Source organism: Talpa occidentalis, unplaced genomic scaffold (genome assembly GCF_014898055.3).
Source record: "Talpa occidentalis isolate TD23 unplaced genomic scaffold, MPIMG_talOcc4v2.1 talOcc4.5, whole genome shotgun sequence".
NCBI classification, from domain to species: Eukaryota; Metazoa; Chordata; class Mammalia; order Eulipotyphla; family Talpidae; genus Talpa; species Talpa occidentalis.
The window spans coordinates 10,226,315-10,250,276 of NW_023604861.1; the positions used below are offsets into that span (position 1 = coordinate 10,226,315).

The 23,962-nt window shown below is 43.7% G+C and overlaps 1 protein-coding gene across 1 annotated transcript in view; it reads left to right on the plus strand.

Annotated features, from left to right (window-relative positions):
- The first annotated feature begins 4,341 nt into the window (after positions 1-4,341).
- Positions 4,342-23,962, plus strand: part of ABCC4 (ATP binding cassette subfamily C member 4) — a 221,418-nt gene continuing 201,797 nt past the window's right edge. Inside the window, exon 1 of the mRNA XM_054701230.1 lies at positions 4,342-4,357. The gene's annotated coding sequence lies outside the window, so the exon portion shown is untranslated. The remainder of the gene's footprint in view (positions 4,358-23,962) is intronic.

Consider the following 23,962-nt stretch of genomic DNA (forward strand, 5'->3'; position numbering starts at 1 on the left):
CGTGACCAGTGAGGCTCTGCATTCTCTTAGCCCAATGATTTGCAAAGGGGGTGATTTGGCCCCCTGGGTATAACAGGGTGGTGCCCAGGAAAGGGGGACGTTCCAGGTTCCCTGCCCCACCCAAAGCAGGGTGGAGCTGAGCAGGGAAGAGAACAAGCTGGAGAGGAGACTGGGAGAGGGAAGGAGCAGGATGGAGAGCAAGAAGGAGACCTGGAGGAGGCCTATGGAGCAGAGAGACATGTGAAGAAACTGTGCTTGCCTTTTGGTCTTGGACTGGTTGAAACAGACGTGAGTGAGAGACCCATGGAGAGGATAACTATAGCAGCTTTTATCTTGATTTGCTCTTTTTCTCCCAGACTTGTCTGGCTCTTTCTGACCCTTTTCTCTGGGTCCCTACTGAAAGGTGCTTTAGACTAGTGGCAGCTTTCGGGCCTTGCTCTAGACCAATCCTGTTTGGGTGGACTTTTTTTTTAAGATTTATTTATGCATACGAGAGCTGGGGTACAGGCCAGAGATGTGGGGGGGTGAGAGGATTCACCAGAGACAGAGTGGGGAGCAGAACAGGTGGATCCACTTAAATCCACTACTGAGGGGAGCAGCAGGCGAGTAAGGAGAGATCTGCTGTACCATGTGGATTGCTCCCTGGCTGGGGATTGAACTCGTGCTGCAGAGGCTGCAGATTGCTTCATAGTATGGTGCTAAACCCCCTTGAGCCACCAGGGAGGCCCGCTTGGATGGACTTTTACTCATGAGGGAATGAGCAACTGTGGGTGCTTGATTTATATTCTTTGTCTTTTCTGTATTGTTCCCTAATTGTATTAAAGTTCCTTTCCATTAAAGGTCTTATATGTTTTGTGTTGATGCAGTGGATGGCAGAACCTATTTAGAGCAGGCATGTTTGGGGGCTCTGGGGTGCTCCTCTCCCTGCCCTGTAACAAGGGGACATTTGGAAATGAATGAACACCTTTGTGTTTGTCACAACCAAGGTGAGGGGGCTGGCAACTGGCATCTAGTGAATTAGAGATCAGGGGTAATGCTGAACATTCTGCAATATATAAGACAGCTGCCCCACAAAGAATAATCCAGAATGTCACTGGCACAGAGGTTAAGAAGTCCTACTTCAGTCCCCCTCCAAGACCTCGTGAATCTCCCCATGTTCCGTCTTTAAAGAGAAGGCCAGATCATGTCACTCCATTTGTTGAAACCTTTCAATGGGGTCTCATTATTCCTGGTATGAAGATAACAAAAAAGTTCCTTAGCTCCTGAACCTGCATAGTCTGATATCCACTCTATCTCTTTTCTTATATCCTGTGCAGTAGTCAGCCAGACTCATTTTTTCCTAGAAAGTATCACACTTCCTCTTGCCTCACAGGGTCTTGCCCCATGTTACTCCCTCTTATCAACTGATCAGTTATCAATTATTTATTTTCCTCTTGCCAGCATCTCCCTTTTTTGCTACTTCCTATACTTCTAATCCTCTAGCCATCTCAGTTCAAAGGTTACCCCAGCAGTGGGTCTCTCTCAACCACCGTGTTGGGAAGTAACCTGAGATGAAAGGCACAGGGAGAGAGGAACATGGCCATCCTGGCCCTTTCAGCCATCCCAGCTCAGCCCCAGCTGTGAGGGACGCCATCTTGGCCACCCAGCATCAGCTGAGCCGCCTGCTCTCTGCAGGTGTGAGTGACCCTAAATGAGGCCAGCAGCGGAATTGCTAGGCAACACTCCCAACTGTTAAAAGTAAATAAGCAAATAAATAAGTGAACAAATAAATGATTGCACCAAGGAAAGTGCCCTGATATTGTGCAGGTTCTCCTTCCCCTCTAGCTGGGCTCTGTTGGTCAAGACCTGAGTTTCTGAGTCATGGTCCAGTAGAAAGGATGATGCCCTCTTCAGGGGCAGTGAGTAGAGGGGGACAGACTTCTTGGCCCTCCCATTTCCCTGAACCAAAAAGAGTTGGAGGAGGCACGTGAAACAGAGAGGTGTTGAAGAAACCACACTTGTTTCTCGGTGATTGGGGTGAGAGGGACATGGAAGGAGACACTTGAAGGAGATGTGGCTGAGAGATCTGTGCAAATGCTGACAGTGGCAGCTTTAACCTGTATTTTCATTTTGCTCTTTCTAAACTTCCTGGCCCTTTCTATACCTTTCCTGAAGTTCACCACCAGAAGGTGCCTTAGACATGGAAAATTTTGGGGCCTCAGTGGCCCTCCTTTTGACCAACCCTGTTTGGCTGGACATTTACCCACAAGGGGATGGGTAACTTTGGCTGTCTTATGGGGAAACTATTTTAAGTATATTCTTTCTCTTCTCTATTGCACACTAATTGTATTAAAGTTCTTTTCTATCGAAGGTCTTACACACTGAGTCTCTTCTGACTTTATGTGGTGAATGGCAGAAGCCATAATACAAGGACAAGATAGTTTAGTTAACTCAAGAGAGGCAATGAATTCAAAAGAGTGTTTCAAAATACAAAAGAAGAAAGGCTATGGTGTTTTGACAACTTGTCTTTTCCAGAATTTTATTTATTTATTTATTTGTTTTTAAAGAATTATTTATTTACTTATACAAGCATTGGGTACAGTCACAAACACGGGAGGGTGAGAGAATTCACCAGAGCCAGAGTGGAGAACAGAACAGGCAGACTGACGAAGTACACTGCTGAGGGGAGCAGCAGGCGGCAAGAGAGGTCTGCGCACCATGTGGGACCCTCACCCAGTGGCCGGGGATCGAACTTATGCTGCAGAGGTTGCGGGCAGCTTCGCAACCCAGCGCACAACCACTGCGCCACCGGGGAGGCCCCTTTTCCAGAATTTTAAAAGGGAAATAATCACTAAAGAAACGGGCCATTTGCAAAAAGGGAGTTTCTTTGTGGAAACTCCCCAGTAACATCATCACCCCTGCCCCTGGTTTTTAGTTGAAGGCCCTCCTTCAATGCTCTTCACTGGATCCCACCCATCTCCTCGGGGATACTCCTCCAACTCGGGAACTGGGGGCGGAGTTGAGTGCTCAGGTGGACCTTTCAAACACTGAAGGCAGCTGGGCCTGGCCCTCATCCCCGTACACTTCCAGCTTGCACCCTGGTGCTGCTGGGCCAATAGACAGATCCTAGCCACATTTTGGCCAGTTACCTTCGCAGCTCTATATTTCTCTCTATTCTCCCTCTTCTAACCCTCTTGTGTCAAAATCTTCTTTTAATTTTTTTTTTTTTTTTGCATGTCTGCTTTCAGAGCCTTGTCCCAAGTTCATAAGCCTGGGAATGTAGGTACCCACACAGATCACCCCCATTTCTTCCAGAGTTACCCCGTAATAAGGTTGCAGTTCCTTTCAGTGATAGTAAAGGCCTTGACACCAGGCCATTCCCGCTGTTGCTGAAGAAGACAACAGGGATTACTCATATGAGCATTTAACACACAGATCAGGCAATGGGCCTCCAAGAACTTCAGATTCTGTTTGAGGAAGCAAGAGAGCCCATCAGAAACTCTCAACAGGGAAGAGGAATCCCTTGATACAACACATAGACAATAATAAAGAGGAGCTAAAAAGCTGCCCACCAGGGACCTCCCTGGTGGTGCCAGGGGTTAAGTCTCAGCACTACGAAGCTATCACCAGCCACTGCAGCACGAGTTTGATCCCGGCCAGGAAGCTGACCCACATATGGCACAGCAGACCTCTCTCCTGTCTCACCTGCTGCTCCCCTCTGCAGTGTATTTCAGTGAGTCAGCCTGTTCTGCTCCCCAACTCTGTCTCTGGTGAATCATCTCCCCCACCCCTCTCCCCACCCCTCTGGCCTACACCCCAGCTCTTGTATGCATAAATAAATAGACTTAAAAAAAAAGATGAAAAGATGCCCAACAGGATTTCGTCCACAAAAGACTTTAATGTCCACCTATGTGAGCTCATAAGCACAATATGGGTACCAGCTGATGTGTCCGCTAGCGGGAAGCTGAGGAATGGACACAAACAAAAGCTGTCTGGTAGGTTTATTTTATCTGGTGTTTTACTATCTTACCCAGCAGCCAAAGTGGCAAAACTCTGAAATTGCCAGGAGACCTAAATCAGCTCTACAGCTGCTGGCCCTTGGCCTGTTTTCTGGAGATCAAGTAAACAAAGATTTTCTTTATCTGACAGAGTTCCCAGATTCCTGTGCTAATCAACTATTAATCTAAGCAAGAGCCTGATAAACACATAGAGACAACAATCTGAATTTAATATATTCTAAGCAAAACAAGACATCCTAGTAGCAAGAGGGAAACATTGGTAGCCACTATTTTGATTTTTGGAGAGTTTTAAAAATTCTGCTGAAATAATTATCAAACATTCTGTGCCTATGAGATCCATGGACCAACGGCAGCAGCAGGTAAGAAATGCCCCTTGTTAGATCCAAACCCAGATCTACTGAATCAGAATCAGCATTTTAACAAGATTCCCTTGCGATCTATGTAAACTTCAAGCTTATGAAGTCCTGGCCTGTGTAACTTTAAAATTGTAATAGGCAATATAGACACACACATCTGTTTATGGCAGCAGATTGAAGTCCTAGGAATAATGTGACAGGCATGTTAAAGTAGTACTTATTTCCTATAAGATATAGGCAGCTAGTGTAATTGTTAAAAAATTATTCTTAAATCTTGCATAACTAGATTTTTGAAATACTTAGTTTATAGACATTTATTTCTTGGGGGAAACTTGCTTCTCATTTTCAGATCTTCGAGTTAAAGGAAAATTAAAATGCTTTTTTTCCTTTATTTGAGAATTAGACCAAAGATTGTGAGGGCCTTGAAAACTAGCAACATTGACTCAGGGATAAGAAGGTTGTCAGGAAGGTTGTGAACTAGACCTTGAGCTCTGCTGAAGACAAAGAGCTATTCTGAGTCAAGGCATTAAGCTTAGTTTATTCAATATCCAGGCACAGTCCAGAGAACAAGTGTCTCCTGGTTACTGGTCACATTTGTTTGGATGTCATTGGTAACAGAGATCTCGCTTTTAACACTAATTCAAAAATTAAGAATGCTAGGGGGCAATGCCTCATGTCATGCAGCTGTCTGCCAACCACACCCGCCAGGCAGAGCACATGACTTCCCGGTGAAGGGATGTTCACCGGATGAGAGCTGCTGAGAGCATCTTGGCAGCCATGTTTAAGCGTTGGGTGGAAATTTGTTTCTGGTTAAAACCCAGTTTCAAAATTACTCTTCCTGGTGAGTAAATTGGATTTCACCCCAATTTCATTGTCACAGTAGGCAGAAAGGCAACTGGCAGTGAACACAGATGGTTGTGGCAGAGAATCCGCCCATGAGGCTTGCACTTTCTTTCCATCCTGGGGTGATATATAAATCCTTAGAATGAGGGTTGGAGGAAAGCAAACCGTCCCTGAAAATCCACTGAGTAAAAATCTGTTCTTAGTGGGAATATTAAGCCATTGAACACAGCAATCTAGGAGTCAAACTGCTATGGGTAACAATGACTGATGGAAATACTCAACATATTAGCACAAGATCTGCCGAGTTAAAAACAAAAAACAAGAACAACAACAACAAAAAAAAACAGACTCCAAAAGCTACAAGAAAAATGGCTCCAAGCAGATCCCCTTTCTTAGACATATCTGCCTGCCTGAGAATGTTTCTGGTTCTTTTTTTTTTTTAAAGATTTATTTTTATTTTATTTTATTTATTTATTTATACAAGCACTGGGTACAGTCAGAAGTGCGGGAGGGTGAGAGAATTCACCAGAGCCAGAGCGGGGAGCAGAGCAGGCAGAAGGACCGGAGTACACTTCTGAGGGGAGCAGTGGGCGGCAGGAGAGGTCTGCGCGCCATGTGGGACCCTCCTCCAGTGGCCAGGAGCAGCTGGGGATCGAACCGGTGCTGCAGAGGCTGCGGGTAGCTTTGCAACCCAGCGCTCAACCGCTGCGCCACCGGGGAGGCCCTGTTTCTGGTTCTTACTAAAGAAAAAGCAGTTATTTATTAGTCTCTCCATTATACTTATTTAGAACTTGTTGTAAATAAATATATTTAAGTGAATTATTTGGCAGCAAGTCCCAAAGCATGGTCTGGGGAGCCCTGGGAACCCCAAGATCCTTTCAGAGCTCTGTGAAGTTTGCCTTTTCTAAACATATATCAGGGGGAAGCCAGATTTCCCACAAGTCCTTCAACCAAAACAACATGTAGTGATAGAGCCAATGCAAAGCAGGTCTGAGAATCCAGCTGTTCTCCATTATTCTATTTTTTTAATATTTTATTTTATATAATTCTAACATCATTTTTCATCTTTGTACAATATATGCATTTTCGTTTTGGTTATATTCCCCATAAATTGCACCCCCCCCTTATTTTGACTCTAGTTCTTCCTCTCCCCTCCCCTCCCTAATACTCCCCACCCCCCCAGTGTGTCTCTGGTTCATAGTTGCTTGTTGATTTTGATTACTACTTTGCATTGATTAGTCTTTTTCCTGGTCTCTTATTTAGGTTTTCTAGATTCCTGCTATGAGTGAGACCATCTGGTATTTTTCTTTTTCTTTCTGACTTATTTCGCTGAGCATGATCCCTTCTAGCTCCATCCATGTTGCTGCAAACTGCATGTGTTTATATTTTTTGATTCTCCATTATTCGAACAGATACTAAAGAGATTTATATGTAAAAACAATGCCGCTGTTTCCACCCGCATTTTCTTTAGAAAATAGCGATTTTTAATAAAAATATTTGCCAACCTCAATAGGCTTGTCATTGTTGTTTTTAAGAGACAACAAATATTTAAATATTTCTCAGTGTTAGGCACTATTGTGGCAAATATCAACAGATTTAACCGCAAAAGCTCCTTGAGAATTCTCAATAATACATAAGAGAATAAGAGGTTCTGTAACCAAAAATGTTGAGAACTGCATCTCTAAGTGTCTCATCTCATGGTTGAATTCTTATATCCTCAGTGTGTGTATTTTTGCTTTGAGAGGTACTCAGAAAATTCCAAGTGAAAGACCCCCCCAGCTCTTAAAAAGGAGCTCCCACTGGGACTGAGATAAATCATGATTTCTGTCAGTCCCTCTCTGCTTTCTTCCTTCCTTCTTTACTGTCTTCCAGATTCTCTTGATCACATTCTCTGTGAGCATTTATTATGGAAAATGACTTCCAGATCATCTATATTTGATGTCTCTGACTTGTAGTAATTCAGTGTATTTGCAATGAGCTTTGGAATATCTCTTTTATAGCTAACTGTCATATAAAGAATAACGGTTAAATTCTATATTTGCCAGGCAAAATTGCAGACAGGTCATCTCAGCCATGGAGTTTATCACTAGAATACACAACGCAGAAGGAGGAAAGAAGGAAAGTCTTTCACAATAAGAATTAGCCCAGGGCCTCCCCTGGTGGCACAGTGGTTGAGCGCTGCGAAGCTGCCGGTAGCCTCTGCAGCCCCGGCTCAATCCCCGGCCGCTGGCGAGGGTCCCACATGGCACGACAGACCTCTCCTGCTGTGCTCACTGCTCCCCTCAGCAGTGTATTTTGTCAGTCTGCCTGTTCTGTTCCCTGCTCTGGTGAATTCTCTCACCCTCCCGCGCTTCTGACTATACCCAGTGCTTGTATAAATAAATAAATAAATAAATCTTAAAAAGAAAATGGTAACTGCAAGTTTGAAAATATTTCTTTAAAAAAAAAAAAAAAGAATTAGCCCTCATGGGTAATCAAAACTTTCACTGGAGATCACTCAGATTGAACCGCAGGGTATCTGTTGTACCATGTCAACAGGTACCTGCTACTCCTTGGTCACTCATCTACTGTCCGTCTTTATTGCTTCTGCATTAAAGGATTCCATGAGTCCACTGAGAGAGAATTGATGATCTAGTCGGTAATCATTTAGCATAAGGGATCTTATGGTGAAGAGCTCTCAGATCATTCCACCTGTATCCCTCACCACACCATAAAGGTTGATGAGTTGGGCATCTTCCTCTGGTGAAGCTGAGGTCTATTTGACATCAAGCATAAATACTCATATGTTAAGAACCACTCACAGGTGCTGTTGGCATTGGAGGTTCTTTGAGGCATCTAGGAAAGGAGCTTGACCTGTTCAGTAGAGACTCTTTAGTGTATCATTCAACTTAAAAAAATCTAATTCCAACCCATTTTTCCAATCTTCCTCATCATTCCTCTTTCATTAATACCCTAAATTTCTAGGAGTCAGGAATCTCCCAGATTCTAAGTTGAATCATAGACCATATTTTGGGAAACTGGTTTACTTTCAGCCCTTGAGTACAGGGACTGTTTTGCTCATCAGTGTATCTCTGGCACATGATCTATATGTTGATGTGTAGAGGGGTGGATGGATGGATGGATGGATGGTTGGATGGACAGATAGATGAATGTATTCATATGTAGATTAAGGGACTTAGAATGTGAGCAAGAATAGAAAGTGAAACTAAAGTTTCCAAGACCCAAAGTTTTCTTGAACTTATTCTTAAACTTCTGATATCTCATATGTTATTTTCACCCCCTGATTTTGTGCAAGCTTTATTTACACACTATGGAAGTCTAAGATTGGGGTGCCAGCATATTTGCATAAGGGCCCTCTTCTGGATTGCAGATTTCTCATTGTATTCTCACATGGCAGAAGGGACAAACAAGCTCTCTGGGGCCTCATTTATTAAGGGACTTATCCCATTCTTGAATTAATCACCTCCTAAATGCCCCTCCTATAATACCATCTCTTTAAGGGTTGGGATTTCAACATGAAACACCCATCTGGGTTGCCCACCATGAGAAGGGTGTCCCTTCTCCTTGCAGATGGGGGACTACCAGAAAGTCTCCTGACTGGGTCCACCCCATTCTAAGTACCAGTCTCCTGAATTTTGCCAAGAGATTCCTTCATTACCTTTCCCTCTTGCTGCCAATTGAATTGCATGCTTATATTATAGCATTGATAGCTTATATTATAGCATAGATTCCCCCAAATAAGTTTGCATTGCTGTTATATGTATTTGGCTTGATTTGTAAGTGAAACTGTCTGGCTTGGTGAATTTAGCACTCTGATAAAACACTGACTTTGAGCCAAGGATGTGGACATGTACCCAGGTCTGTCACTGTCACTGAGAAGATGTGTGTCTTCAGCATAGCAGAGACCTTCTCTGACCTCCAGATTCTTTTCTGGTAAATTCAAATGATACTCCCACTACACAAGAGGGTTTGGGAGCTTAACTGAACTATCACACCTATGAAAACCGAGCACCATCCCTGCAGTCTGTGAATTCAGTAACAGTTGTATCTGAATCTTAAGCCACAGAGGGGGAATTTTAAGGCATTAGTCATGGACATTTTGGGCAAAGAGCAAGCTCACAATGCTTGCGGAATTAACATAAAATTACATAGAATTAACATGGACAAGAGAGAAAAACTGAAAGGCTCAGGTTAAATCGCTCAGTTTTGATGATATTAAAAAAGGTAATGCAATTACAGATTAAGGGAGGCACTCTATACTCTTCCTATCACTCTTGGCAAAGAGAAGAGTCTTACAGCAACGTTTGGTGATTCAGCATGTACAGTGACATTAAAGCTGTCTACAAGGTTTTCCTGATTTCATTTTGTCATTGTATGATTCTCCTTTGGATGAAGCCTCTGAATGTGTTACATTAAGAACGAGGACACTTCTAGCACTCAGAGTTCCAGATGAGTCTTTGCCAGGTGTCCATGGCTGATGGCAACTCTAAATATCTTATTCAAGCAATCGTCTTGTGATATTTATATTTTTAGGAACTATGTTTAACATGTGGTTCCCATGGAGCAGAAGGAAAACAGAGGACACAAAGCTGGTTTTGAGCACCGTCATTGGCCAAGATAGAGAATGGGTTCATGGATTTGAGCTCTGATTGAAAACATCATGGAAAGTCTATGTCCCAGCAGCAGAGATAGGGGCCTTGGCAAGGAAGGAGATGCAGAGGGATTTGTGGATCTCTGCCCAGCTCCTGCAGCAAATGCAGGCATCCTTGCTTTTTAACCTACCGTAGTCCATCTGATACCCACCTCTAGGTGCCTGGAGCCTTCTAAAGGTCCACGTGACCATTGCACGTGGGTATTTCTGCAAGGTTATTTGGTTGCCTCATATTCATGTGAACCAGTCAAAGTCATCTAACGATGCCAAGTCAAACTTGCAGCTGTAAAACTGACGGATGGGTCCCAGTGGGGAGAGAGATTTTTGTACTGTTCTATTGTTAGTGCAATGTTCTCTCCAGTCTGCTTGTACTGTAACCTGCTCTTCAACCACATTCAAACACCAACAAAAGCAGAGATTCATCCATCCTGAGATGCCCTAGATAATCCGTAGATTAGAACAAAGCAACCACACCTTCCTGAGTGAAGCAATGTAATACCAAGAACTTGACTTTAGTATGCAATAGAGAAGCTTGTCTTTGGCCATTATGAACTTTATTTTTTTTTAGAATGGCCCCTCCCTTCACATCTTCCAGGAGAGGTCCCTTGAGGTCACCCACCAAGAGAGAATGAAATTACACCCCACAAAGAAATTGTTCTGTTTATTGCTCAAGTTCACTTTGCTCTTTGCATGAGTTAAGCAAAACTGTGAAAGCATAAGTAAATCTTCCGAGCTTGGCTGTGTGTTATGCCAGAGAGAAAGTTGAATTTCCAGCTGAGGAGTTCGTGAACAATCAGACTGTAAAGTGGCATCACTGAAAGGAAGTTCTCCACTTGCCATCTTGAGGTCCACATGATCTTTTCACACAGAGCAATCTGACCTCGGCCCTCAGAAAGGGATAATTCACGTTACAAGACACAGAACTCAACCCACGGTGTTAAGCAGGAAAAAAATTATTAAAGGCTTTTGAACGACCCACAGAGAGTCCAGAAGGGCGGTTAACCAGGCTTGGAGGCTATGGGAAAATATGTCCAAATTGTGTTACTGAACGGGTGACTATGGCCTTGCTACAGCCGTGGACACACACTGTGGGGCCCCATTGTGAGAACCGCCACCTCCTAGCCTCTGGAAACTGGGCCAGAGTGGACTCCACCCAGAGTGCCCCTTTGCATTAGTTCCTGAGTCAGACTCTTGTGAGGGCAGGTTCAATCTGCAGAGCTTGGGTGGTGTGTGTGCCTCAGATGCAAGAGAGGCTGAGCAGGACAATGACCGGTATCTCCGAGAAAGGCAGTAGTCCCTGCACCTCCCCCCAAACCCTACCAGATGGCAACTCTTCAAATGTCAATAAAGGAGCTTTTTTTTTTAAATCAAGGAATTTTGAAGCTGAGTGGCCAAAAAGAACAATACATGCCATTCCAGTGGCTCATCCCTGTGAATACATTTAAATCAATGTATTCATTGATTTATGTTCTATTACTGTCTGCTTGAAAGTCAATAAATTTTGAACAATGAGCCCCCAATTTTCATCTTGTAGGGAGCCGGTACATGATGCTCTGGTCCCATCCAGAACTTAAAAAGATCATAAAACTCCCCCAAGGGGAGTGATGTAGCATTTCCGAACAGAAGAGCTATGTTTCTTCCCTTTGCTTGGGCTCCATTTTATGTCCTGTGTTTTGTTCCTTTGATAAATATCTGAGATTTTTGGATTCCTTAAAGGGTAACCTAGATTAGAAAAGTTGGGGAAGTATGACACCACATGAAAACAAAACCCCCACCAGCCAAAGACAGACCAACATGGGAAGATATTACACGCAATGCCAAGAATTTATGAAAAATAAAGGGTGCCACAAAATTAAATCCAGACCAGGCACTTCAAAAGGTATTGGAGGCCAAATTGCATTAGGCTAGGAACCAAGAGTGAACAAACATTACCTCCACAAATTAAATTTTAAGTGGCTGCAGGACATTTTCATCTAGTTCAGATAAAGTCTTTAAATGGTTGTATCCACAGTCCATCAAAGTGCTGTCTAGACAAAGGACGGCCTTTTCTGTTTGGGGAAGCAGTGGAGGAAAAACCTTGGAGCCACATCCTGCTGATATTCTAGGAGACTCAAAGGCAGGATAAGGCCTGAGTGTTCTGGGCAGCACACCACCCACACATAGCCGCCCTTTTCCTCCCACACCCTGAGGAGCCAAGGGCCAGGTGAGGACACTGCCATTTGTGGGACGTCAAAGGAAAGCTCAGGCTAGGGACTGGGGAGTGGGCACACACCTTCTAGAAGCTTCTGTGTGCTTTGGACAGGAAGAAGGAAGGCTAGCCAGTGGGAAGATGTTCCTTTTCCTCATCCGTTTCATTCATTAAATAAAATGTATTTTTTTTAAAGATTTATTTATTTATTTATACAAGCAATGGGTACAGTCAGTAGCACGGGAGGGTGAGAGAATTCACCAGAGCCAGAGCGGGGAGCAGAGCAGGCAGAAGGACCGAAGTACACTGCTGAGGGGAGCAGCGGGCGGCAGGAGAGGTCTGCGCGCCATGTGGGACCCTCCTCCGGTGGCCGGGGAGCAGCCGGGGATCGAACCGGCACTGCAGAGGCTGCAGGCAGCTTTGTAACCCAGCGCTCAACTGCTGTGCCACTGGGGAGGCCCAATAAAATGTATTTTAAACTACTGACCTTTTACTTTACTCTATTAACAATGATCTCATTATGGACATTTTAAAATTATGGGAAAAATGAAGATATCCACTATAATTTAACTTCTATAAGAAAAAAACATTATGATATAGTGTTGTAAACAAAAGTTATCTCCATAAATGTCATTGAAAAAAGAAAAATGAAGACCAGTAAATTATTAATACTGGATATAATTCCTTCTGGTCTCTTTCTACAACAATTTATTTTACGTAGATTGTGTAAAATCTGTAGTCATATTGTTTATTCATAGGATTGTTTCCGCTTTCCTTTTAAATGGTGAGGTGCCATCTAGATAAATAAAAAAGTAAAAAAATAACATGGATGAAATAAGTCTGAATATGTTAGTAATAACAAGTAAAAGTTAATTTCACCAAATAAAAGAAATTGTCATATTGGATGAATAACCAAAACTATACCTATACTGTTTACAAGAGACAAACTAAATCAGAAGGACCCATAAAGTTGAAAGGAAAAGAAAGGAACATTTTTTTAAAGATTTTATTTATTTATAGATACCAGAACTGGAGTACAGGCCAGAAGTGTGGGGGGTGATAGGACCCACCAGAGACAGAGTGGGGAGCAGAACAGGCGGATCCACTGAAATACACTGCTGAGGGGATTAGCAGGTGAGTCAGGAAAGGTCTGCTGTGCCATGTGGGTAGCTCCCTGGCTGGGGCTCGAACTCGTGCTGTAGTGGCTGTGGATGGCTTCCTAGGTTGTGTCTTAACCCCTTGCACCACTAGGGAGGCCCCAAAATCTCCAGTTTAAAAATGTATTAACTAATAAAACAAGCAGGTGAAAATATGAAAATTCGATCATACCTTTAAGGGGCCAGTGAATCCCAGAATTACAGGGGGTTTCCTACAGGGAAAGAGAACATTTTCCAGTTGGTGCAATGGAGAAATATGACCTTGATATCAAAATGGCACAAGAACTGCTCCCCTCCCGGAATACGGAGAAACCAAACAAAAACAAAAGGCCAGGAAAAAGACAAAACTTGCAAGCTGACCATAGATTTGAGGCATCCAGCAGGCCAAGAGGAGAGACAGAGGTGTTACAGGGCAGGGAGGGGCTCCCCAGACCCCGCAAACCTGCCTACTCTAAATGGGTTCTGCCATCCAGCTGCATCAACACAAAACAAATGAGACTTTAATGGGAAGGAACTTTAATACAATTAGGAAACAATACAGGAAAAGCAAGAATCTAGTTTCTAAATCAAGCACCCAAAGTGACCCGTCCCCTCGTGAGTAAAAGTCCACCCAAGCAGGATTGGCCCAGAGCAAGGCCCCAAAACCTGTCATAAGTCTAAAGCACCTTCCAGGGGGGTCTCACAGAAAAGGATCAGAAACCACAGACAAGTCTCAGAGGAAAAGAGCTAAATCGAAAGCAAAACTAAAACTGCCACGGTCACCTCCCCACGGGTCTCACCCACATATGTGTCACCCAGTCCACGACCAAAAGGCAAATGCAGTTTCTTCACGTGTCTCTGCTCCACGCTCCTCCTCCAGGTCTCCTTCTGGCTCTGCATCTGCATCCTGCTTTCCTCCTTCCTTAGTCTCCTCTGCAGCTTCTTTTCTCCCTGCTCAGCTCCACCCCACTTTTGGGTAGGGCAGGAAACCTGGAACCTCCCCCTTTCCTGGGGACCACCCTGTTACAGAGGGGTCAAAACAGGGGAAGGAAGAGCACAAGGGACTGTGGTGATGGGTCCCGGGTGGTGGGAGAACTGCGGAGACCCCACGGGGGTCATCAAATACTGCCCCAAAGTGAACAACGCTGTAAGAGGATAATTTAAAAAAATCCACATCTCTGCTGGACAAGTTGACTTCTCTGCTGTCCTGACTGCAATGCCTGTTCAGGGCTTGGAGATCAGTGTTCTTTCCAATCACCCATCCAACACAGCTCTGGTGACCCCATTTCAACTTGCTCTGGGGCAACCCTTTACCCTTTATACACATCCAGCCTCGCGGTGCCAAATTACATCAAGAAATGTCAGCACAGTGACACCATCCCTAGACTTTCTGTGACTCTAAAAATAATATCTGAAGATGGAGTAAGCGAAAGTCCAGAGTGGCCAAAAATTCATGGAGCATAGGACCAACATTTGGGTTCAAGTATTATTTTTTTTTTCCGTTTTGGAGAATTCCTTTCACCTTTCTCTAAACTTTATTATGTGTGCACATAATGATACATACTCACAGTAGTATTGTGAGGAGTTGGTGAGATGGTAAAGAGTACAATTATTGTTCCTGAAAGAAAAGATGTCGTTTTGCCAAATGATTGCTTTATTTGATGTAACATTTGGCTGCAGCATAAAATCTACAATGATTATAAATTCCTTGAAAGTCTGGATTTTGGGGGTATGTTTTCATGTGCGTATTGCTGAGAAACCTAACACCAGGATTTCATTTTCTAACAGTTTTTGATGTTTCAAGACCTCTTTTTAAAATTGACCAAACGTCTTTGTCTTATATCATAATTACAGCATTTCTTTCAAAGGTCTGGTATTTCTTATAAACCTATTTTAGAAAAGTTGGGGGCCAAAGCATTTGTTTTGGTTTTTAATGACTCATAATCCCACCAAACAGAAAGAAATAGTCATGTTATCATTTTGGGATATTTTCTTATATTCCTTGGTTTCAAAGCATTCAAGTGCAGGACCCTGTAAGCCTTTACCTTATACAAAGAAAAAACAAACAAACAAACCTGAAGCATTTCCCACTGAGTACATGTTGTTCCAGAGTTGTTATGTTCCAGGGGGAATCTTTTGCAGGAGCCCAGCTGACCAGCTGCAGAGTCAGCCAGAGCCAGCCTGAAGCTGCAAAGCTCTCTGGGACCAGCAAGCATGTAACTAAGAAGCCCATGGGTGACCCTGTAGGAAACCCGGCTCCTCATCCAGCCTCTCACCCTTGTTTATTTCAGACTTTAAATTTAGCTTCCTGTCTCCCAGCTCCTGTGGAAAGGTGCTTTGGAAGATGCTTCTCCCTTCTCTGTGGCTTGTCAAGCTGTTGATTTCTAGCTCTGCTTTTCCAAGCCTGGTCATTGTATCTGTGGCCTTGCAAACAACAGCTGGACCACCCACTTGGGGTTGGTGATGGTTGAAGGGTTTCATATCATTGTATGAATATTTTCTCTAGCTTCAGGTTGGGTCTCCTGAAACCACACCCTAAGACAAGCATTTGGATGCAAATAATTATGTTCCAGTACAGTCTCCGGGAGCTTAATACTTCTGGGGACTTTAGGAGGCAGTGTGGAGCACCAGCCTCACAGTACCTCCATGGCGGAGGGAGTGACTGGGGTATTTGTCTGCCATTTTGTCTTAGTCTCTGGATTGAAGGCTCCAGTGGGCGGAGGGCAGAGGGGGACATTATTCCCTGGCATTTCTTGTCTGCCTTGTACAGGGAAAGCCTGCAGACAGAGTTGCAAGAACTGAGAGGGTAACGACCCAACGTTATGGGTGGCAGAGACAACATCAACTTCACCCACACTACTAAAAATTGGTGAAGGAGCCGTCTATAGTGTGATAACTGCCTTCTTAAGGAACATGCCCCTGCAATTATTTCTTCTTATGTTCTTCCTCACAGCAAAATTTCTCAAGGGAGTTGTCTAATCAGAGTATCTATACCTTCAGGCTTCCCTGGTGGCTTAGGGGTTAAAGCTCAGCGCTATCACCACTATGGCCTGAGTTCCATCCCCAAGCAGGGACTGACCCACACAGGACCGCAGACCTCTCCTGTCTCGCCCGCTGCTCCCCTCAGCAGTGTACTTCAGTGGATCTGCCTGTTCTGCTCCCCACTCATGTCTGGTGAATCCTCTGACCCCGCGCACCTCTGGGCTATCCCCCAGTTCTTCTACAAAATAAATAAATAAATACTTAAAAAAGAAAACAAAAAAGTATACCTTCAATTATAATTCTTTCCTCAACACACTTTTATAGGGTTTCTATCTCCCTTCCTTTAAAATACTGCCTTGCTTAATTTACAAAAAGTCCACACCATGCCAAATCCAATTATTACTCTGTCTTCAACTTACTGGCTTCTCTGCAGCACGGGCTCCAGCTTTTCCTTCCAGAATCACACTCTTCTATTTTTGACTCCTTATATTCCCCCACCTCAGTCTCACTGGATGTCCTCTCTTCCTGGGAAAGTTGGAGGTCCGTATGGCTCAGTCTTCAAAGTCTTCTGCTCCTCTTCCTCTTCTTCCCCTCTCTCTTGTTTCCATACAGCTGGATACTAGTAAACTGAACTGCAAAATCTGATTCTGAACTTTGCATGGATACATGATGGGCTTAAGTGCATCTTGATAGATTAAAACATCTGAAGTGACATATTTTAGGCTTTCTGAGCAAAATTCCAAACTTGGGTCAAAGGCCAGCTGCCTTTACCCATTTGCTTATTCAGAGATACCAGGTTATCATGGTTGCTCTGTCTGGTAGACTGGAGAGTAATACAGTATGATCACAAGGCAGAATCAAGCCAAAAGAATGATAGCCTTGGTTACCAGAGCTCAGCCATGGTCAAGGGTTAGAATCTACAGTTGAATCAGCAAAAGAGACCAGCTTTGTGGGCGCAGGTGGTTGAGAGCCACACTGGGAAGCTGTCTGCAGCCTCTGCAGTGAGCGTTCAATCCCGGCCGGCGAGATTCCCACATGATGCAGCAGACCTCTCCTGACTCGCCCGCTGCTCCCCTCAGCAGTATATTTTGTCAGTCTGCCTGTTCTGTTCCCTGCTCTGTCTCTGATGAATCCTCTCACCCTCCTGCGCATCTGGCCTGTACCCCAGATCTTGTATAAATAAATAAATCTTAAAAAAAAAGATACCAGCTTTTTAAACACTTGAACATAAAGAGTATGAGAAGAACAGCCTTGCACTTGCTTTGAAGGGAACCTGATGTGTTCCACGTGTTTAAAGAGGTACTTGCTTAAAATTGATTCCTGTTTTAATCATTTTGCTATTGCTCAACTTTTAGCTGTATCTAAATTCTGTTATAATAAGCACTACTCTGATAAACATTTGTACATAAATTACTGTCTATAGAAACTTGTTCCCTGAATTCCCATAAGTAAAATTATCAAGTCAACGAGGATAAATATTTTTTTAAGATTTTTTTAAATTTATGCATATAAGACCTGGGGTGCAAGCCAGAGATGTGGAGGGTAAGAGGGTTCACCAGAGACAGAGTGGGGAACAGAACAGGCAGATCGATGAAGTACACTGCTAAGGGGAGCAGCAGGTGAGACAGGAGAGGTCTGCTGCGCCATGTGGGTAGCTCCCTGGCCAGCAGGGGATCGAACTTGTGCTGCAGTGACTGTAGATAGCTTCATAGTGCTGAGACTTAACTCCTTGCGCCACCAGGGAGGCCTGAAGATAAATATTTTTTAATGGATTAGATTTTATTGCGGTAACATCAGTATGTTATGGAGGGTACCAGCTCACACTTCTTCAGATGTGTGTTATCCCCAGACCCTCCCATCCAAGCGCCCATGGTCCTCCATCACTTTTCCCCTCGGTGTCCCTAATCTTTCCTTGCCCCATTCTGCAGCCTCAATCCTGCAGTCAAATTTCTAAGACTTGTATTGTCTGTGCCTTTGTTTCGTTTCTTTGTATTTTCTTTGTTTTCTTTATATTTCACATGAAATCATCTTGTATATGCCTTTCTCACTCTGACTTGCTTAATTTAGTGATTTAATCCCTCCAGTTCCATCCCTTTTGTTGCAAATGGCAAGATGTCATCTTTTTTTTTTTTTTAATGTAGCTGAGTGCTACTGCTTTGTGTACATAGACCACATTCTCTAATCCACTCTTTTGTCCTTGGGCACTTAGGTAGTTTCCATAACTTGGCTATTGCAAATAGTATTGCGATGAATACAGGAGTGCATCTATCCCTTCCAATTAGGGTTTTTGTATCCTTTGAATATCTAGGAGAGGAACTGTGGGATCATATGGTGGGTTTATTTTTTATATTTTGAAGAAGATCCGTAATTTTCCACAGGGGTTGAACCAATCTACACTCCCTCGAGCAGTGTAAGAGGGCGCCCTTCCCCCCACGCTCTCACCAATGCTTGTTACTGGTCTTTTCATTAAGGACGATTCTCATGGGTGTGAGGTGGTTCTCACTGTGGGGACAAACATGTGTGAGGCGCTTAATAATGACAAATTATTCTCGGAAGAGGTTATTGTAACTTACATTTTACCGGTAGTATATTACAGTGCCTACCATACTTCACTTTCTTTTTTAAAAAAATTTTTTTAAAGATTTATTTATTTATGCATACAAGAGTTGGGGTAAGGCCAGAGATGCGGGGGGTTATGAGGATCCGCCAGACAGAATGGGGAACAGAACAGGCAGACCGACTGAGGGGAGCAGTGGGTGAGACAGGAGAGGTCTGCTGTGCCATGTGGGTAGCTCCCTGGCTGGCCGGGGATCGAACTTGTGCTGCAGAGGCTGTGGATTGCTTCATAGTGCAGTGCTGGAGACCCACCCCAGCTAGAAGTCGTGTCAGGGATCTCAGAAAGGAGAGGACGGAGTTAGTGAAGTTTTTTCTCTTTTTCTTTCTTATCTTTCTCTTGGAGGGCTGAGGGGAAGTGGAGCGAGGTAGGAGTGAGGAAGACACAGACACCTTATTTCGTGCAAGTATCTCCTGCTGAGGGTCTCAGCGGGTCTTTATTTATACCTTAAGGCGAGCGGTGGGATTCCATCAGTGTAAGCATCGAGGCAGAACAGAAACAATCACTACATATTTTCTCATGAACGTGCAAAGACTCCCCAGGTCTCACACCTAAAGGGCAATTCTCTGGTAACCTTAAGAACAATTAATTTCCTAGGTACAGCTCATTTACTTACATGATTAATCATATATGACAGCACAACATTTGTCAGCAATTAAACTTTCCCAGTTATAAAGTGGGTGTAAAATTCCTATTCTATATTCAATTACTAAAATCAATCTATCTCCTGGCACTCAATTAACTCGGTTAATATATTGATTACTTCAAAGTGGTCTGAAACAACTCATCAAATTTAAGTAAGTTCTACTGAAGTCTAACTCCTACCTAGAAATTCCTAACCTCCACACAGCCTGCAAACTATTGACCTCTTGCAAACACCAGGAAATGTACTGCTGGTGCAAACATGCACCCCCGTGTCAGGCTATGGCTTCCAAGCACAGCTGGTTCAGGGTAGCTTGTTCTCCATAGTTCTCAGGGCCGGGACATTTCTTTCCTAACTATACCTTTTGCATTATTTACTTTCTATGATACTAATTCAAGTGCAAGAATAACAAATCAATTAACGTCTAGGGCCGAATTGGGTTTTCATATGCCAATTAATGACTGACTAACTTCTGCATTAACCAAGAACAAAGAGGAGAGCTTTAGCAGGTGTTGCTGGAGACTCCCTAGTTCAGATCTTCTTTGGGAAGTGCAAGAACTCCCCTCTTCTGGGAAGTACAACTTTCCCTCTTAGGGGGATCTCAGAAACTCCCCGCTTCTTGGGAGTCTCCCCCAATGCCCTGACCATGTCAAGAGACAGCATGGGAGGTGCAGCCTGCCGCAGTGTGGTGCTTAATCCCTTGCACCCCCAGGGAGGCACCATATTTCACTGTCTTTAGCGTGGCTTTTTCTTTGCTAATTGATAGGTGAAACAAAAACATTTCTATATTCATATTTATTCTATTGTTTATTTTTCTGTTTTTCCTTATTAAACCTATTTCTCTAGGTTGGGAGCCTACAGAAATCAGTGAATTCATTTTTTATATAGTTGTATCCTTTTTTGTGTTTGTGTGGGAACCTCGCTGGCGGCCAGGGAACGAACCGGGGTTACAGAGGCTGCTGGCAGCCTCCCAGCCCAGCGCTCAACTGCTGCGCCACCAGGGGAAGCCCAGTTGTATCCTTTTTCTAAGGATACATTTATCAATTTTCAGCCATTTCTGGATAGATCATGTCACTAATGAGCCAATTTGAAAACAAAATAACTCAGTCTCCAATCTTATCATCATATCTTAAGGATGACCAAATAAAAGATATTGACCCCAGTTGACTGATGTGAGTTATTTGGCTCAGTTTTCCCCCCATCAGTGGCTCTTTTACTATCGTGTTGTGGCACACGAAAAGACAAGGCCACAAAGTTCTATAATCCAAGGATGGCCTTTTCTCACAAATTAGACCACCTTCGGTCTTCCTTGGTGGTGCAAGGGGTTACACACAGTATTATAAAGCTATCCAAAGCCTCTGCAGCAGGAGTTCGATCCCCGGCAGCTGACCAGGGAGCTGACCCACATGACACAGCAGACCTCTCTTTGATGGTATCAAGCCTTGGGTTCCTAAAACTCACAGGATCCTTATTTCAGCTATGAGATGGGTAGCAGGGGCTCCCCTCAGCAGTGTATTTCAGTAGATCCACCTGTTCTGCTCCCCACTCTGTCTCTGCACCTCTGGCCTGTACCCCAGTTCTTGTATGCATAAATAAATAAATCTTTAAAAAAAATTAGACCACCTTCAAGACTAATTTTCTGATAACATAAACCTTATCCATTTGCTTTCTTGAGTGGGACAGAAAGCAGTGATATCACAGCTGATCCCGGGGTGAGCAGTACTGTCCACAGAAATCATATCTATAATGTAAAATTTTGTAGTAATCATGTTAAAAGTATAAAGGAACAAGTCAAATAAAATTAGGATATTTTTATTTTTTATTTATTTATTTATTTTTTTTAATAGAGGCATGCTTTATTTATTTGTTTGCTGGTTTGTTTGTTTGTTTTTGTTTATACATGCACTGGGTACAGTCAGAAGCACGGGAGGGTGAGAGAATTCACCAGAGCCAGAGCGGGGAGCAGAGCAGGCAGAAGGACCGAAGGACACTGCTGAGGGGAGCAGCGGGCGGCAGGAGAGGCCTGCGCGCCATGTGGGACCCTCCTCCGGTGGCCGGGGAGCAGCCGGGGATCGAACCGGCGGCGCAGAGGCCGCGCGCAGTTTCGCAACCCAGCGCTCAACCGCTGCGCCACCGGGGAGGCCCAAAATTAGGATATTTTTAAACCAGTGTGTCCAAAATGTTTTTATTTCAACCGTGTAATCAATGTAGAATCATGAAAACATTAATGGCATTATACAAACTTTCATGGTCTGGTCTTTGAAATCCATGATGTAATTTACAGTTCGAGTACATCGCCTTTCGCCCAAACACATTCAGTCCTGAAAACCTTCCAGTGCCACTAAAAACCCAGTGCCACTAAATTGGACCACCCAGACTTTACAGCACTAGGACTCTCACGAGAGCCCAGCAATGCCTATATTTTTCAGTCACTGGAAGGATGTTTCTGGCAGGTGTCTTGGTTTGGGTCCCCTAGTATCAGACCTTGAGACAAGGATTTCAATGGAAAGAGTTTATTTTGGAGATGATCCCAAGAAAATACTTTCAGGGAGTAAAGAAATGAGACAGAGAAAGGAAGGAAGCCAACGAGGGTGTGTTAATCAGCAAGTCACTGCTTAGGAAACTGGGCACCACCCTGTTGGGGATAGTGGGAGACAGAATTACTTCAACTGACAGGCAAGAGGAAAGGGCATTTATCTGCTAGCTGTCCCTTCATTATTGGTTGAGGATGGATGACAGGGCTTGGCTTGGCTTGCTTATGGGCCAATGTTCTTCTACAGCCAGAAAAAGGTCCTACACAGAGGACTGCAGATAAGCTGTAAGCAGCTTTAGACCTGGAGCGCTGCCCGGAGGATATAACTAGAAAGTGATAGTTTCTGCTGCTACCCGTCTCACAGCTGAAATAGGGATCCTGTGAGTTTTAGGAACCCAAGGCTTGATACCATCAAAGCTTTATACTCATCCCTTCATTAATGTCCTCCTGGGTCCTAGAACAGTTCTAGACACACAGTAGGTAATTATTTAATTAAGTTATTCAATTACCTACTGTGTGGCTTTCCTTTAGATATTGCTTTATTCTTTCATGGCTTCCAACAGTTTAGGGGCATATCCTTATAATTCCCCATCAGAAAGGAAAATGACATTCCCTTTCTAAATCCAGAAAAAACCCCTAAATTCTCAACAAAGCAAGCCAGTTAATCTGGCTTGGGCCATGAGGTTGCTGCTGAGTCAGTTTCTTTGGACATGGACATGACCTGGTGTGACTGGGTAGACTTGAATGATGGCCACCTGAGGTTATAGAGGCGGGGACTGTTAGAGCAGGTTGAGTGATGGAGCAATGGCCACTTTTCGGAACTGTGGTTACCTACTACAGCGTGTTTAAATTATGAATGCCATTTGTCCTACTTGTCACATCATGGCTGGACCACTGCAGGATGCTTTATGAGCTCTTACATCTACTGCATATGTAACATTTGATGCTTTGATCATTTAAGAGGGATCCCATAGATCATCCAGTAATTTATAGTTTGGAAAAACACAAATTTGTGCCATGTGTCCCTGAAGTTTTATGGGGAATAAATCATCAAGATTAGCAAGGTTGACTCCACAGAGATCATGGGGATCCTCTCTCATTCTCACTAGCTAATGACAGTTTCATTCACTTAGCATAATATTGTCACTGTTCATTCATGTTGTAGCATACATCAGTATTTCAGTCCCTTTTATAAAATGCCAAATAGTCCATTGCATGTGATTGCACTGCATATTTTATTTATCCATTAATAGTCCATTGCATATTTTATTTATCCATTCAACAGTTGATGGACTTGCCATCACCACCCTCCCCCAGCTGCTTCCCCCTTTCAAAATTTTTTTTAAAAGATGTATTTATTTATACAAGAACTGGGGTACAGGCTAGAGGTGTGGGAGGGAGAGAGAATTCACCAGAGACAGAGCGGGGAGCAGAGCAGGCAGACGGACCAAAGACGCTGCTGAGGGGAGCAGTGGGCGAGGCAGGAGAAGTCTGCTGCACCATGTGGGTATCTCCCTGGCAGGCCGGGGATCGAACCCGTACCATAGGGGCTGCAGACAGCCTCACAGCACTGCACTCGACCCGCTGTGCCACCAAGGAGGCCCCTCCCTTTAAACTTTGATGAATAGCACTGCCAGGACATTTGTGTGTATGTTTTCATGTTGACATATTGTTTTTATTGATCTTGGCTGGATGTCTAGGAGTACCATGACAACTCTGTGTTGAAGGTTTTGAGGAACTGCCACACTTTTTCCCCAGCAGCTGCACCATTTTTCATTTCCACCAGCAACGTATGAGGCCTTCAATTTTCCACATCGTCTCCAACACTTGTTACTGTTTTTTAAATTGTTTTAGTGTGAATCATTCAAGATCAGCAAGCAACTGGAGGTAGAAGCTCTAAGACAGCTTCCTCATCTTTGCAGGCTCTGTGTTGGCCTGGTGGTTCTGTACCTTGAAGACATTTACTAAGCATTTGTTGAATGAACGAAAAAGAGACTCTTAGTTTCGTATTGCCTTTA